Genomic DNA, 8,787 nt, shown 5'->3' on the forward strand with positions numbered 1-8,787 from the left:
ATTGATAAGTTCATAAACCTTCTACCTCGTCATAGCTATGGCTTGGACTAGATATCTAACCATTGGAAAAATCATGAACCCATTTGTGTTCTATACTATGGTAAGGGTTATTATAATTTTATCTTTTATGAAAAGGAATATATGGATGTCATATTTAGATTTATGGCTTATTTAATGGGCTCAAGTGGTATGTTTTTCACCTAATGTACTCTATATTTCAATCCCAACAATATCTTTTATGTGCATGTATGGATTAGATTGCCAAATATTCCCCTACTTTTCTAGGGCTGATGGTATTTCTAGATTTATTGGAGACAAATTGGTCTAATATATTTCTTCTTCATAGGTGAAGGAGAATAAATTCTCATGTGCCAGAATTAATGTTGAAACATATTTTGCAATAGGACTGCATAAGGCTATTCAACTTGACTTGAAGGGTTGGTTACATCTTCAAGCCTTGGATTATGAGTAAGTACCCTTTAAATATAATTATTTCCATGAGTATGATCACTTTGTGAAAACTTGTCTTAAGGGTCTAGTATTTGAGCCTCCTTCTATCCCAATGCCATTTTCTTAATCTAATGATGCCCAAGGAACATTCAAACAAGTTTCAAGGAAATCTAAGAATAAGTTGTCTAAGAGATAACATCTTACCAAGAGGTTTGAATTTCAGTAGCCCTCTTACACCAGTAATAGATTGGAGTTTTACAATCTTTATTGGCTTACAATAAGGCTAGAGAATCCAAATCTCATCCAACTCACCATTTTAATCGACCAATTCTAAATCAAGCTCATTCAAAGACCATCATTTCTTCCATCTAGAAAGAGGTAGTAACTAAGGGAAATAAAAAAATTGTTGTTTTAGAAAAGAAGCAAGAAGAAGAGGAAGAAGTGTTCAATCCTTCCTCTTTTCCTTCATATTCTTATATTTAAAAAATCAATCCATTTTTCTATCCTTTAATAACACTTAGAAAAAATTTATGATGTAGATCTAATAAAGGTTCATCTAGCTGAAATATTTTGTTTTTGCATGAATTTGACCCAACAATTTTTAAAAATCTTCCCTTATACAAAAAAAAACTATTATATTTAATCCTCAACCCCTTTAGTATTATTGGATCTCTACATCTTTCTTGAATAATTTTTTTCATTCTTCCTTTGTCTTTTTTAACCTTGCTATGTTTAAGCTTCAATAGATTCATTGTTGGATCCCTTCTTGTTTTCTTAAAAAAAAAATTCCCTTGTAGAATTTGTTCAGATGTACACTTTAGTTGTGTGGTTAGCACACACATTTTTAATAAAGACTTAAAAAGGAGAGATATTAAAAGTTAAACAGGAGATATTAAAAGTGAAAACTAATTGTGAAAATAATTTACATTAAGGAGAAAGGAGTTTAAAATTATTTACGTTAAAGAGAAAATAGATTAAAAGTGAAAAATAAACCGAAAACGAATGTTAAATAAACCCCGAGTTTAGTTTTGTCAAGCATTAAAAAAAATTCGAGATGTGGATGTGAGAATTGGGCTTTCTTTCTTAACATATATTTTGTGTAGTGCGTGAAACCCAACGAAGGATTCACTTATTTAGCGATTTGCCACTCTCAACAGTATGAGATACTATTGCTACAACCAGACATAACTACTATTGCTACAACCTCAGTCTTAAGAAAGAAGAGGAAGAGATGACAGAGAGAGTTTTTTCATCCATAGATTATTTCCGTAGCCTGCAAAGGAGAGAGTGGTGTGACGAGAAAGACAATACAAAGCTTCTAAATATTTTTTGGGAATATCATTTACGAGCATTTAAATTTGTATTTGACACTGTTGTTAGCAATTCTCTCATAGTCCGCGACATATTATTTGTAATTTATAGCCACCGTTATCTTGTTCCGTTGCAACTCTTAGTGACGAGCGTGGGGTTTCCCATCATAATAAAAAAGCTCATTGTCGATATGTGTTATAATTGTCACAATAATTAATTGATAGCCGGATTGACCGATATATGTTATAACAATAATTCATTGATAGTCGAAGGAATGTCAAGCCTTGTAAGATTAGACAATGCATATTTATAACAATAATTCATTGATAGTCGAAGGTATGTCAAGCCTTGTAAGCTTAGACATTGCATCTATCGCAGCAGGACAATATCCAGAACAAAGAGAACACTCTCAACCAGAACCAGACGAAGATTGGGATTTTGATGTTACAAATTAGAAAGGCATGATTTATGATAAGAGTGACGGAGTATTCAAGTTTTTTCAATTGAAAAAGTACACAGATTTGTTTAGAATTCCCGATACAAGTGACGATTGTTTAAAATCGAAGTTCAACTTTGGAATCCCGGGAAATAGGGACATGTTCATAATGATTAAAATTAAGAACAAAGACGAATGTAAGGAAATTTTATTGAGAATTTATTCCAAATCGAAAAGGAATTTCGTTACCTGTCTCTCCATAACACAACATTAACTTCGTGGACTTCTATGGCCCTGAGAGAATAGCTGTTAAGCAACAGGATTTAAAGCTGCACGTCATGGATGGAGGAGGAGATCATGAGGTCGGACAATATGTGGCCGTTGAAGCTAAATTAGTGTTTACTAATTCCAATTTTTTAGGAAATCATGCCCTCATACATAGTCTTACGGGACTGGACCACAACCAACCTTTCTCGCTTAACCATTTGAATTATGTTTTTTTAATATGTAATAATGATAAACAATTATATTCACCATTTTAATTTTTTTTTTTTTAAATTAAATAAATTATACATATACAAAATTGATATACAAAATTGATAGCTTGTAGAATAAACAATGATTGGTATATTCTTAAGGTACTTTGTGATATAAAGGTCATGGAGTTTTTGTGAGAAAAAATCTAGTTATGTTAAGGGTTGGTGTAACCCAAACCAAATGTGATTTGTTGATAATCTTCATAGCTTAAATGCCCCTATATTGTGGTTTATCAAACAAAAAGTTAATGGTGCATTCATTTCAAGACTCATACAACTTAGCAAACAAAACAAAAAATACATATATAAAATTTTAATTATTAAATGAGTGATAATCTTTTGAATATGTGGTAACAAAGACTATTAACAAAGGTTTTTGCTATAATTTATTACTTAAGATATTTTTTATGGATGTGCAATGAAAATTCAAGGGCTTCTTCTCACTACCTATTGGAATATGATATTTTTTTATTGGAGTTGTAAGTGGGCTAATCTTGGTTAGGTGTTCATGAGTGGAGCCCTAAAAAAGGAGTATCTTGTCTTCCAAATCCAAGTGAATCTTTCCTCCATTGGGAACACAACTATAAGTGGGTACCTAACCTATGTGAACAAGATAAATAATATGGAAGAATAAAAAGTATCCTAAAATTACATCAAACTTGATTCAATAGTGTTTTATAATTCAACATCTCAAAATTAAAAGAAATAAATTGTGTCCTATCTTCCTCTTAGAAGTGAATGAATGAGCAACAGTGCATCAACCAAACTATAGATCAATGATTGGAAGTCTGTTTTATTTGATAGGTACCCTACCAGACATCATGCATTCAATGGGAATGGGAATAGTTGTAAGATTTAATGCAAATCCAAAGGAAACTCACCTTCAGCTAGTTATGAGAATCTTCAAGTATTTCAACGAACTCAAAACTATGGCTTATGGTATCATAGAGATACAGATGTCACACTTCATGGTTATACACATGCAGATTGGGCTAGAAGTGAAGTGTGGATGATAGAAAGAGCAATAATGGTGGTGCATTCTTTTGGGCTCGAAGTGAAGTGTGGATGATAGAAAGAGCAATAGTGGTGGTGCATTTTTTATGGTTCCAGATTATTATCTTGGTTTAGCAAGAAAATAGCACTATCTAAATAAAGCTGAACCATAGTATGTGGTTGCTTCATCCTTTTGCACACAACTTCTTTGGAATATGCAAACTTTGCAGGATTTTCAAATCACTTGTACTCCACCTATCTCCATCCTATGTGATAATACAATTACAATCAGCATTTCAAAAAACCCACTTATGAAATACAATTACAATCAGCATTTCAAAAAACCCACTTATGAATTCAAAAATCAATCATATACCTATCAAATATCTAGGTTGTAAAATTAAATTTAAATTATATATATTATAAAATTAAATTTAAATTATATACATGATAACAAGTAAATTATGTTTTTTTCCATAAGTGATAGACATAAATTTAGTTAAAAATTATTATAAAATTGATAGTTATGGCCTTTCACTTAACTTAGTCAAAATAACTTTACAACAGAAACAAAAAATAGAAATTTCAATGACTTGTAATATAAATCATCCTTCCTTATCAACTTAAATTTTATGTAAGGATGTAATGTCATTGTTGTTTTTGAGCTTTTTTTTCAGGCCTACTTCAGCATACATCATCATGCCTAAATACTATTGAACTAATTTATATCCACGAAAGAGTATGTATTGAATCTATAACCGTAGCTAACAGTTTTTGAAGGTTGGAGTAGCAAAATATATGCAAAGGGTTTTGGACAAGACTTTTCAATAATGTTTTTTATTTTCATGGGTAACCCTAAAAACCACTGTGGTCATTCTATTCCTGGAACACCAGATGTCAAATAACAATAAGGCAAACATGTACTGGCTGGTGAATGTGCGAATTTGATTTTGAAAAAAGTCACTGATGTCAAATCACATTAAAATGGCATAACAATAATGCAAAGGTGTACTGGTCGGTGAATGTTTTATGCAAGGATGTAATGTCAATGTTGTTTTTGCTATTTTTTTTTTCAGGCCTACTTTAGCATACATCATGCCTAAATACTATTGAACTAATTTATATGCATGAAAGAGTATGTATTGAATCTATAACCGTAGCTAGCAGTTTTTGAAGGTTGGAGTAGCAGAATATATGCAAAGGGTTTTGGACAAGACTTTTGAATAATCTTTTTTTTCATGGGTAACCCTAAAGTTTAACCACTGTGGTCATTCTATTCGTGGAACGCCAGATGTCAAATAACAATAAGGCAAAGGTGTACTGGCTGGTGAATGTGCGAATTTGATTTTGAAAAAGTCACTGATGTAAAATAGCTACAAATGATGATGTTTTGTGATTTGAATAGAGATGTAGCTTAGAATATTTTAGGTTTTTTATATTTAATTTTATTTAAATGTATTAAATATTATATAATAATTTTAAAAAATTTGTTATTATAATTTAATTATATAAATATATAATTAAATTATAAGAAATTTATTAAAAAAATTATTTTAAACAGTTTTACATAGTATTATAAGGATTCCCAAATATATTATATATTAGAATTTATTTATTGTGAATATGGTTTTAAAATTTTAATTTAAAATAGCTACAAATTGTGATGTCAAATAGCTACAAATTGTGATTCCAATAGCTACAAATTATGATGTTTTGTGATTTGAATAGAGATGTAGATTAGAGTATTTTAGGTTTTTTATTTTTAATTTTATTTAAATATATTAAATATTATATAATAATTTTCAAAATTTTGTTATTATAATTTAATTATATAAATATATAATTAAATTATAAGATATTTATTAAAGAAATTTATTTTAAACAGTTTTACAAAGTATTATAAGGATTCAAAAATATATTATATATTAAAATTTATTTATTGTGAATATGGCCTTAAAATTTTAATTTAATTAATAATTAAATGAGTTTTGATAATTTTAAATTTAATTAATAATTAAATGAGTTTTGATTTTACGATATGTGGTAATCCATAATACTCCATGTAAGTTTATTTGCACATTAACATTTTTATTATTTAATATATTTTAAATTGGTGTAAAGGTAAGATGTCACTACAATGAAAAGTTATGTTTTTTCTTGTTAATTTTTTTTAGGTGGTAAAAGTAATTATAATTATGTTTTTAAATAATAATATATATAATAATTATTAGTTTCTAGTGGTTAATGTCCATCAATTTTTTATTATTCAAGAAAAGTCATTATATTTAAAATACTCTATTTATAATTGTTATAAAATTTGACCATTATCAAATACCTTATATTTTGAATTATTAACTTTTTTCTTACAATTATAAAATTATTTTTTAATCAATAAATACTTTTAAAATCATATTCTAAAATATATTTATAAAAAATAATAGATACAATAAATAATATTAAATTTTTATTGTAAAAATATTTAAAAGTTTGGAAAAATCTTATTAAATTTAATTGTATATTCCAATAATTTATATTAAATTCTGAAAATAACTATCTACCTTTAGTTATAAAAAATTGCTAAAACATATTTCCTACCTTGTAGAATATTGTTATCATATAAAAACAAAATCTATTTTATCCTAAATTTTAAAATAAAATATAATTGTATTATAAATGTATTTTATTGACACACTTAACAAAATATTTTCATTATATTATTTAATTAGTATATATATATATATATATATATATATATATATATATATATATTTCAAAGTTTTAATTTAAGATATCCCTTAAACTATTCAATAGCAATCTCAATATGAATATCTCATAAATTTAATGAAGCATAATTTGTTCAATCCTCCAACATTCTACACTTTGAAAAAAAACATCCATCTCTACTTGAACCTAAAATTCCCTTTCTAACTATAAGAATATAATGTGACTTCTTCATAAATTTTTCCACTTTTAATTTTACACATTCATTATCATTTATTTCACTAATAAAATAATACTAATACATATGCAATAATTAATAAAACATCTTTTACTAAATGTTATATAACTAGGGCAACCATATAAATTTCATTTATCAACAAATTTATTTCTCTTTTTGAAGGGACAAGGAACTCATGTCTTTAAACCTTCTTTGCATTTAATATCCATTTTGTGAGCATTCTTTAGGTGTCATAGGTTTATGGATATTCTAGAGTTCTAATGGATGCTCAAAAAGACCACATGTCCTCGAGTTGGAGTCCACTATTACACCTTATATTCTGTAAAATGTACCCAACATATTTTTACTAAATGTGACCATCATGGTGAGCTAAAAGTGTAATGATTGATGTATTGTATTTTTTCATGATGACATGATTGATATAAAATTATTGATCTTTCTAGTAGTCCAAGCCCTTTGGGTGGTCAGTAATGCTCCATCCTTCTAGTCTTCATTTTAGGGTGTTTAGTTTTATTTCTACATCTAACTACCTGTTCTTGGGAAAAGTATCCAATTCGGAATGCCCCTATCCCACTCTAAGGTGTGATAGTGCCTTAGCAACAAGAAATGAAAACTATATGAGTATTCTTCTTTATGAGATGTAAATAGAGAAAGAAGGATGTAACTAACCGATGTCTTCCGCTAGTTTTTCGATCCAATCACTCTCTCTTTCGTTCGCTTCCCGCTTCCTGCTCTTTCATTGGTCCAGCTTCACCAAGTTCCTGCAAGATCACAAGAAAGGAAAACTACACAAAAGACATGGATTTACATTCATAACTAGTTTAGGGTCAGATATAAACTAAATATGCAAATATAACAAAGCATCATTGATATACAAGCATATAGGAGAAACTAAAATAGCTTTATTGATATGATAACAAAGTCCGAGAGGAGATAAAACCAAGTGAGTCCCGATCCAGCATCTACCTCCCAGCAAAGGAATCCCTTCCTCTCCTCCAAAAAAGCATAAATCACCCAATGTACTAATCTCAACCTCAAACCAACAACAATTCTCTGTAAAGTACAAAATTCCAGCCTCGTGAACCTTTGGGTGAGAGATCCATATGTAGATGTAAGCAGAGAGGATGAGTCAGCTTATGTTTTGACTTGTGGCTTCTCTCTGTCAGTTCTTGCTTCCACTTGGAGGTTGAGAACCTCTTACTCATCACTAGTTGAATTCATTGAGGCAAGTGTCATTGGAGAAGATTGTGGAAGCTTCCATGGTCTTTCCACCTTGTTGAATGAGCTTGCCATTTGTCATTTCCCGCTCAGTGCACCCTGGTAGTGCTTCCACCTGCATTGCAACGCACCTAGCCAGTGTAGCCTCTGCATTTCAATGCAGGCAGCTAGTGGATCCTCTAAATTGATCCTGATTTCACTAGTTTTGGGCAGTTTCTGGTTGAGAACATCTGGGAGAAGCTGTCATTTGTTGACCTTGTTCCTTTAGGGGTAGGAAAAACTCTTTTAGGGACCTTGGATCCCTTGGATTATGGAAATTTCATGCTCAATGCTATAAGGCACAAAAATGTCTATAACAGTTGCCCCCTAAAGTATGAGTCCGTTTATCGGGTGAAATACTTTATTAGGAAGATCCGAAGTTCTTTCAATGCTCGGAGGAGACCTGTAATAAGATACAATACAATACATTATTTTTCATACTGCTTTCATGATCTAGGTGAGGCGGGCATTTCCATGCTCAGCTTTATAAATTCATTTTTCTGTACATAGAACAGACAATCGTCTGATGGTAGACTGATGATTTTGATGAAATCATCATCCTTTTGGTAGGATGATTATCTATGCTGCAATGTTGTACATGTCAATGTTTTTTTTTTTTCCTAAATATATATCGCAGCTCGGATGGATGAAACTAGATCCGGGGTCTTCAATCTCGTTCGATCTTCACTCTAAGTACAAGTCGATCCATGTGAGAAATGTTCTGAAGTCGAACATGGAAAGACATCGCTTGATTACCAGTCAATGATGTAAACTGTTAACAAGCGTGAGAGGAATCACCGATAATGATAATGACCCTTAAGGTACTGCAGCACAATTCACGTGGT

The sequence above is a fragment of the Pinus tabuliformis genome, chromosome 3_1, assembly GCF_031772625.1.
Source record: "Pinus tabuliformis cultivar Carrire ecotype Pingquan chromosome 3_1, CPIR1, whole genome shotgun sequence".
NCBI lineage: Eukaryota > Viridiplantae > Streptophyta > Pinopsida > Pinales > Pinaceae > Pinus > Pinus tabuliformis.